The sequence below is a fragment of the Phyllostomus hastatus genome, unplaced genomic scaffold (assembly GCF_019186645.2).
Source record: "Phyllostomus hastatus isolate PE091 unplaced genomic scaffold, TTU_PhHast_1.1 phas_contig_29, whole genome shotgun sequence".
In the NCBI taxonomy this organism is placed as follows: Eukaryota; Metazoa; Chordata; class Mammalia; order Chiroptera; family Phyllostomidae; genus Phyllostomus; species Phyllostomus hastatus.
This window is the reverse complement of record NW_025333835.1, coordinates 42,300,434-42,309,932: the sequence shown is the minus strand read 5'-3', so window position 1 is coordinate 42,309,932 and position 9,499 is coordinate 42,300,434.

Sequence of the window (9,499 nt, the reverse complement as noted above, 5' to 3'; positions counted from 1 at the left end):
GTTAGGCCAGTGGCTCTCAACATGAGACACACCTCCGGAGCTTTGAAAAGTCCCCAGGTGAGTGCAGAGTGCATCCAGGTTGACACCTCTGTGTCAGGTGCTTTGGGAGATGCCGGGGATGCTGGTGTGAGTGACTGACACTGACACTTCTCATCCTTCCCGTGCTTAGACCCTTCAAAAACAGGGCAGTGTCCCAGAAGCACCGTCAGGGCAGACAGGCAGGAGAATGGGTCCCAGGAACCCCTCACTGCGACGTCTGCGGCTCCGCGGCGACGGTCCGTTCCAACTGGCGGTATAGTCTCCGTTTCAGGAATTCTTTCCGTGCGTCCCTGGGCCTTAGCCCTTCTTTGGGAAAAGCTGGTCTCCATGCCTGTGACTGAGGTTGTGACTCAGTGTTTCGTTCAGTGCCAGCAGGTGGCACAGTTCACCTGGGTTGTTGAGGTCCAGACGGAGCTGAACGTGCGAAAGGGTTAGGGAGAGTGGTTAGCCAGGCGACCTGCCCTCTCCCCTCCTGCGGGGGGCGGGGGGATGCGGCCTCTGGGGTCAGCGGCGAGGGGGCTGGACGCGGTCCCTGCTGCTGGCGGTGGGCAGCGTCTGTGCCTCTGCCCTGCCCCGGCCTCGCCACCGGAAAGCGGGCGCTGCGCTTCTCAGTGGCTGGCGTTGACCCCGATAACTGGGGCTGCGAGGTTTGAGCCCACGCCCTGGGCTGCGGGCGAGGAGCAGGCAGGGAGGCAGGATAGCAGACCAGGGCCCTGCCCGGGTGCCCTGCCCCCGCTCCGGGAGGGAACCCAGGTCACTGAGACAGACCAAAGGCGATGACTCTGAAACCCCGAACCAGGCTGCCAGGGGGGCCTTCCCATGGAGACCGACAATGAGCACATCCGTCTGCCTGAGCCGCTTTCTCCGGGGGAAGAGCTTTCCAACCGTTTTGTGGTCTTCCTCTTCTGGGGGGGGGCGGACACCAGGGCCAGCAACACCACCGTTGTGGGGGTCCGGTGCAGCATGAAAATGGGGGTCCTCGTGTAAAAATTAAGAACTTCAAGACAGTGAAGGCAGCCCCTTCGAACACACGTGGGGACCTTCTGGACATGGGGGCCGCGCCGGTGCATAGGTTGCACCCTCATGAAGTTGGCCCTGGGTGCCAAGCGTGAACCCCCACTGCGCAGTGGAGAGGAGGGCCCCTGGGTTGGCCCGCGGTGACCCCCACCCCTCACTGTCGCTAGAGATCACCCTCCCTTCCTTCCCCCCACCCGGCACCCCCAGAGGTTCCTCTGCTCGCCTGTGAACTGTGAACTAACTGCCCACAACTGAGGGCCCCCCACTCCGAGGCAGGGACTGGGGGTGGGCAGCCAGCGCCCCCACTCCCTCAGGCCTGGCCCACCGCCAAAGAAAGAAGAGAGTCCCCTCCATGTAGAATGGAGTATTCTGCATCTGCTCATAAATGGTTGGGGTTGTGTGTGTTTTTTTTTTTAAACAGCATGTCAAAGCCAGTAGCTGCTCCTTTACCTTCCCGCCCCCCCCCCCCCGCCCCGGAACCCCTAGTCTCAGGCCTTCAGATGCCTCCCGCAGGCCTCGTGCTGGCGTGTGGCGAGGGCGTCGGCGTCTCCCTCCCCGGGGTGCGTGCGTGCGAGGGCCCTGCGCCAGGCTGCCGTCCTGGAGACTGAACGCTCTCTGTCCTGTTTGAAAGCTGCCGGTGGCGCTGCCGCGAGACGCAAGGAGGAGGCTAGTCTCGGCGGCCCCAGCACCCGAGGGCTCGTCTGGACTCTAGCCCGCTGCAGTTTGGGCCACGTCGTGTACCAAGTGGGTTTATACGGAAAACATGGCACTGTGGTTCTGTGTATAGTGTTGGGCCGTCCTTGCATTTGACTCTGCCATCTGGGGGTGGGGATGTAGGGCTTGGGGGTGTGGGGTGGGAGCAAACACGCTTCCTGAGAGGCGGGGGTGGAGGGGCAGACAGGCGGTTCTCCACCTCCTTCCCCTCACCCCCGCGCACCAGGTGGGATCTGAACAAACACACAGGAAACACCCTGCTCTTCTGTGTTTCCGAGTGGCCTCCACAGGCAGCAGCTGGGAGGGTCAGGGGCCCAGAGGGCTTGTCCGCTCAGTGCAAGGGTGTGGCTTCCCGGAGCAGCTGCTCCTCCCTGTGTGTGAACTAGCAGTGCCACCCTGTCACCTGGCAGGCCACACCTGGCCTGGGAGCAGGGCGGAGCTGAGCTCAGGACCGGGCCCCAGGTCTGTGCTCACTGGCCTCTCGAGCTTGGAAGTGTTCTTAGCTTCCTGGAACCCGTCTGCTCACCCCAGCAGTGACACCACTTTGTGCATTGCCGAATGTGTGTCTGAGTGTGACCTGTCTGTCAGGCAGTGTGCGAGAGCCGGCGATGGGCATGATGATGGGGACAGATGCAGCCGCTCACAGGCTGCCGGGGGACTCCGGTGACGAGGTGGGTGGCAGGGGTTCCTGCGGCTGCTGGGGCCCCAGAAGGAGTCCGTGACCTCTTCCCAGCCAAGGACTGAGCAGCTTGAGGAGGAAGGCAGCGGAAAAATAGATTCAAGTCAAAATACCACAGTTGTTGGTGACAAGGCTAATCGGAAGGCATGCCCCGTGGGAGAGCCAAACACGTTCCTAGTCATGGCCCCTGCTTGCAGCTGGCTGGTCTGGGACAGACCCCACCGCCTTGTCCCCGGGAGAGGCCAGAGCGGGGAGCAGAGCTGAGCACGCCCGCGTCACGGCTCCCAAGTTCACTAGCTGCGTGATGATGTGCTTCTCCGTTGCCCGGGGCAGTTGGCAGGTAGCTGAGGAAGGGCACACTGGCACTTGCATTCTCTCCATGGGCAAGGAAACGTACGAAGTGAGGAAGAAACTTTCTGCCCAGGGGTGAGGTTGAATTTGCTTCTTTTTTCTTAATTTAACAAATACCCAGCAACTTGCTATACAATGTGCAGGTTTGATACAAAATATTTGACTTTGTTCCCAATGTGGTATCGCGCTGCCAGAGCACAGGGCTGTGGGGTCATGCTGGGGTCATGCCTTAGAACTCACTGGGGGGCCAAGGGCCCCCCCGAGGGCCGCAGCTGGCCGCCCACTGGGCCGGCTCCCTGATGGGTGGGGCCCAGTGCCGAACAAAAATGCAGGGCCCCTTGTTCAGAAATGATTACGCATTTCAACGTAGTGACAACAGAGCATTCGATGACATGCCAGGCCTTCAGTGGGACTGCGCAGGGTGAATCTGTCCTCAGGCTTACCCACCCACCCACCCACAATTCTGCTGGGTGTTCCCTGCGTGCTGGGCGCTCCTGAGTGGGGTGCATGTTTGTATATACTTGAACCCTATTCACACATAAAAAAATAGGCCTGAGAGAGGTTGCATCCATTGACCAAGGTCAAGTGCGGGAGCCAGAATTTGCACCCGAACCCGGCTGCCTCCTCGGCCCATGCTCACCGCTGGGGCACAGTTCCACCAGCCCCCAGCGTTTCCTCCTCAAACGCAGCACGGTGTCATCACGAAATAAGTGCTGAGGGACCAGCCCCGCCGGGGGAGGGTGGGCCAGGGCCGGAGGGGGGGGCACTTCGAGGCAGTCGGGTCCCTCTCTGCTAATTGAGAACGCAGCCAGGTATGACAGACTCCAAGGGGCTGCCTTTGTCACGACGCGCCTGGTTCTGCTGCACTTTTGTGTGGATCTGGCCTGCGTCTGAGGACCTTGGTATCTCTTCATTTTCATTTCCTTTTTGTGTCAGAAACCTTCCCTTGATCTCTCCGAACCCTCTGAGAAGCACGATCACTCTCGTGCTCTGACACCATTTCATCCTCGCCGCAGTGGAAGGCAGAGCGCACCGCACAGAGAGGCCCGTCGGGGACGGGGGCGGGGGGACGGAGGGACGGGGGGACGGAGGGACGGGGGGGACGGCTGCACGTGTCCGCGCAGGGACGGAGGGGTGAAAATCGCGTCGTTCTCCAGCACGTCCAGAGCCGAGCGAACAGACAGCCCGGGCCTCCGTCGGCGTCCTAGGAAATCGCTGGCTGCCGTTCTAATCGGAAACACGTTTCCCCGGCCTGATTATGTAACGCGGGAGAGATGGTTTTCTCTCTGCCGAGATTCATTCGGGCCTCTAGAAACACTTCCAATCCGCAGGCGAAAATCAGTCGATTCCGGACACTCTGCGGCGAGGACAGCACCAGTGTCGGCAGGACTTGTCCCTGGATCCCACGGGTGGAGGAGCTGGAGTTCAAGGTGGGATGCTGTCAGAGACCCGTGCCTGCCGGGGTCTGTGCGGAGATGCAGCAGTGCCTGAAAAGGGTCAAGTCTGGGAGCATTCTCTGGCACCTGTCGGGGCACGGTTGGCCACGGAAAGGCTTTCACAGGTCACCCCACCGCGGAGCGCGGATGAGCCGCCCTGGGCCGGTGTGTGGGCGGATGGAGCCGGGAGGCCGAGTGACGTCATGGGGCAGCGTCAGCTCGGTCGTCCTCCTCGCCTGTGTTTGGGTCCTCTCGGACCCTGTACGCCCTGCCCGTCAGCGTTCGGGGGTGTTAAGAGTCGGGGAGCGGTGGAGACAGATGGGAGGGAGGGAGGCGGGGCACGTGCTCCGCTGGCCGCCTTCCACAGCCGGAGCCACTGCCCACTCACACTCGTGTCTGCAGCTCCGGCTTCTCCAGGCCCGACGTACCGAGGCACTGACTGCGCCCCCTGCGGGGCAGCTGTGTCGTCTGTTAACTGACTGTTGTAAACAGGCTGTGGTGCCTCTGTTCTTTGGCAGGAGGTGGGGGAGTGCAGTTTAGGTCATTTTTTTTTGGGGGGGGGTCACTTTGGAAGGGCACGTATCAGTACAGAGTCAGTGTCCCGTCACTTGACAATCTGTTATCAGAAGGTGTCTACTCACTGGCATGGCCCCACACCCAGTGATAAGTGCCGTGTAGAGCAGGCACCCAAGTCCAGAAATGTCGTCGTCATCATTGTTGTCGTCGTCATCATCATGGTATCGCAAGCTGAGCGCTTTTCCTTGTGCCAGGAGTGGTCCCTACATGTATTTCGTTGATTGCCTCACTCAGTCCTCGTACAACTCTACATATTTCACAGACACGAAGTAGTCTAAAGTTCGAGTCTGTGACCCACCTTCCTAAACAAAAGACAACAAAATGATGGGTGGTGCATTTTCAGCGGAGGGTTGTATCTGTCAGCTACTGCTACATAACAAACAGGTCCCAGATCTCAGAGGCATACGACGATAAGCAGGTACTTATTGCTGACTCCTCTACAAGTCTGCTGCAGGGGCTGAGCTCAGCCGAGCTCAGCAGGCTGTCTCCGAGCAACACGCTGGGTCTGGATTGTGCCGCAGATTCTCACGGCCTCCTTGGGCCGTTGGCCGGCCAGAGTGTGTTCCACCGCAGTGGGAAAAGCCCAAGAGTGCAAACACATTGCAAGCCTGTGCTGGCTTCCCATCTGCTCGTGTCCAGGTGACCGATGCAAGTCATTTCACAGAGGCCCAAACCAATAAGAACCAGATGTGCACTCTTCCATGCAGGTGAGGAAGAGGGCGTGAACAGGGTCAAACAAAAATGTGCCACAGTGCCCTGGCCACCATGGCTCAGTGGGTGGGGTGTCGTCCCACAGAGCAAAAGGTCACCAGTTTGATTCCCGGTCAGGGCACGTACCTGGCTGCAGGTTTGGTCCCCAGTCAGGGCACATGCAAGAGGGAACTGATTGATGTTTCTCTCTCACACTGATATTTCTCTCCCTCTTCTTCTCCCTCCCTTCCCCCTCTCTAAATAAATACATAAATAATTTTTAAAAAGCAATCTACCACATGGGGCTATTTTATTACATTCTAATTCTTTAGCGATAGGTCATCTGAGTGTGATGTGGCAACTATTAACCAAATTATTTAATGAACAAAATAATGAGCATTTATAGAGCGCCTACTGTCTGCCACGCCCCGGTCAGTGGTGAGGATTCAGAAACTGAAGGGACTCCTGGTCTAGGGCGGGAGTTAGGCGCACGAACAGTCACAGTTGCCACGTGGTAAGGTCGCTTGTCATCCACGCGAAGGGAGCCAGGGCAGGAAGCTGCAGAGGGAAGCCAGCGGTGGCACTTCCCAGGCAGAGAACACTTCCTTAGACCCTGACCGCGTTTGGTGCTGGTTCTTCCTGCTCGTCCCTGGTTTCTGTCCTGAGTTCGCCCGGTCACCATGTTGCTTCCAAGACTTCCTTCCAGCTCACAGACCTCCAGGGTGCTCAGAGAAACGCCGCCCCTGGGAAACAACCTAAGTGCTGAAGTGTCAGCTAATGTGGTTTCAACATGCAAACTCCCTCCCCTGGAAGGAATTGCAGTGCTTTGTGATGGCGCCTGACCTGCCTGTCCAAACGGACTCCCCATCATTCCCCGGTCGACCCATGAGTTTTGAAACATGCCAGGAGCAGTGTGGCCACCAGTTCTTGTCCCTGCTGCTCCCCTGCCTGGAACCCCCTCCCTGGTTCCCGGCCTTTCTTCTGTGACTCGGTCGGGCACACCCCGGCTTGCAGCTTGCTCAGGGCTCCTCCTCTCCACGCCAGCGGCACGCGCTGTGGCCCTGCTGAGCCCAGCAGACGCCCCCGGCCCACAGGCTGGCTGCCTGCACAGAGCATGAGTCACGGCGGGCGGGCTCTGCTGGCCCTCCACAGGCGCTTGGTCCATAGGGCCAAACAGCCCCCACGCAAGGCCGGGTGTGAGTGCAGTCCCTCTGGGTCTGTGCCGCTGTGCCACCTGCCTGCACCTGCCCAAGCCTCCCGCTCCCAGTCTGTGAACCCGGGGTAAGGAGACCTTTATGGGCCAGAAGTGAGGATTACATAAAGAGTTGTGAGTTACTCACCCACGAGAGAAAGGGAAGAGCCAGGAAATCGGCCCAGTGTCTGCGTGTAGTGAGGCCATTTCTTAGGAAGCAGATTATTACGATTGTTTCTAGATGCCCCCTGTCTCATAAAATTTCCCCAGGGCCCAGAGCCCAGAGGAAGAGGCTGACAACTCCATTATACCGAGTTCCTGAGGGAACTTACGTCTGAGGCACGCTTGGGTGGCAGCAGCCAGATGCCCTGGGCAGCCTTCGTGCCGCATGGACGGCGCTAAGGGGCCGGGCCGGTGGGGGTACGGGGGTGTGCCTGCCCCAGATAAGGGGAAAACACTTTACTTACTTGCCTGGGGACGGCCGCTGGCCTGCTCCAGGAACCGGCATGCCGTGCGGAGGGGTCCCTCTGCTTTCTAAGGGGTTTACGGGGAGGGATCTCTGTTCTGGCCCAGGTCCAGCTCCAGGGTCCTGGAGCAGCCTGCCCCCTGCCCCGTCTCCGTGGTCAGTGAGCTCCGCCAGGGCACCGTGACCTCTGCAGCCTGTTGTCACAGGCGCGGTGACAACAGCAGGTGCTCCGAAGTGTCCGTCGGTGAAGGACACGCGCAGAGGCACCTCCCACGCTGTGCTGCGCGGATGTGGGGGTGGTCCTCGCCTGCCCACCTGCTCCAAGGACAGTGGCGTGCACAGAGGCTGAAGGAGAGAGCCTCCCGGGGCGAGGGCAGGTGGCCTCTCGAGGGACCCTTGACCCAAGCCAGGTTCCACGTTTCTTGCGAGTCTGGTCCTGGGCAGAACTGGACCGCCAGCCGAAGTCACGAGAGGCGAGAGGAAGAGCGGTTCCCATTGTTCCTCCGCCTCCATCCTCGTTCCAGACTTTTCTGTGTCCCACCCCTCCTTGAGAGGGGAGGAGAGGGGGAGGGGGAGAGGGAGAGAAAGAAGTTCCGAGCTGCCGTCCAGCTGCATCAGAGCTCTCCCTGGAGGTTCCCTTCTCCTATTCCGGAGTCCAGACCCCGAGAGGCCCAGGCCCCTGGAGCTCTTCAGACAGTCGAATTCCTGGGCACTGGGGTGCGAGCAGGGTCCCAGCATGGGAGCCTTCCACAGCCTGGGCTGTTCCCAGACCCCCTTCTGACTCTCCCCCTCCCCCTCCCTCCAAACGTTTGTCTGCGTCTCTCCTTCCCTTGAGCCACACTCCCTGCCGCGGCCCAGCGCACAGCCAAGCCAATCGAGGCGTCTGTGCGTCCCTGCCGGGGCCATCCTAGGGTTCCGTGTAGGGAGGGTAGGGGAGGAAGTGCTTATTCACGGTCACTTTGTCTTCCTACTCATAAAACAAATGTGTATTCACTTAGAAAATAGGGAACATAAAATATACAAATAGATATTAATGTAATTAAAATATTATTTAAATATACAAATGAGGAAATAGAAACAAACTAAAGTTCTCCTACAATCCCCTCATTAAGATGTAACCTCTGTTCATATTTTTGGTCTCCTTTTGCCGAGCCTTTTTCCATGCAGGGGAGTATGTCCCCTGCTCCCAGCTGAAGCCACTCTTTATAGAATCCTTCGGAAGCCTGTTGTCTTTCCACCTAAATGGTTTCTCATGTCATGAAATATTCCTTAACATGCTACTTCTATTTGGGATGTATTTTGTTGTGCGATTGTTCCAGAATGTAGTCAGTCCCCTGTAGCTTGTTTCTCTTCTCTCTACGGAGCATCTGCAGGACGAACACCTTCACACGTGCATTTTGCTGTGCGTCTTTGGTTATTGCGTTAGGGCGGATTACTAGCAGTGAGGCTACCGAGACCTAGTGTGGAAGCATTTTTAAGGCTTTTGATATACATTAGCCAAATCGCCCTCTAGAAAAATTGTAGCAATTTGTATTCCCTTCAGCACGCTCAGGGCTTATTTCTCCTCTTCCTAACACACTCTGGGTCCTGTAATCTTCAAAAGGGGGATTTTTGCACAGCAGACAGATGAGGCATCTTCTTCTTTGCATTTCTCATGTGAGTGATGTTGAACTTGCTGGTGGCAGTTGTTTATTGACCCTTTGCATTTGTTTTTGTAAATTGCCTGTTCATGTCCTTTGCCCATTTTTCTATTGTGATGATCAGCTTTTATTATTATTATTATTATTATTTTAATCCTCACCAGATGGTATGTTTATTGATTTGAGAGAGAGAGAGGGACGAGAAACATCAGCCGATTGCCTCCCATATACTCCCTGACCAGGTATCAAACCAGTAACCTAGGTATGTGCCCTGCCTGGGAATCGAAGCTGCAAACTTTTGGTGTACAGGATGACACTCCAACCAGCTGAGCCACCCAGCCAGGGTGTGATGATCATCTTTTAAACTGCTGCCTTATAATCCTTCTTGGACACATTTATCACATGTGCCTTTCCCTTTTGTTTTAGCAAATTACTTTCTAATTTTGTTTTTGGTGTTTTGGTTTGTCATGCAAAGGTTTAAATTTTTTCTGTATTCAAGCTGTACATTGATCAATTAAGACTGATTTATTTGTTTTTATAGTTAAAAAAAGCCCCTGGTTACTCTAAATATTTTCTTGTTTTTTCCCTCTATTTTTTTCTAGTTTATTTTGTATTTTCATATTTTTCATTGTTGTTCAGTTACAGTTTCCCCGCCTTTTTCTCTCCCCTGCCCCATCCCCTCTCCCCCTATTTTCTTAT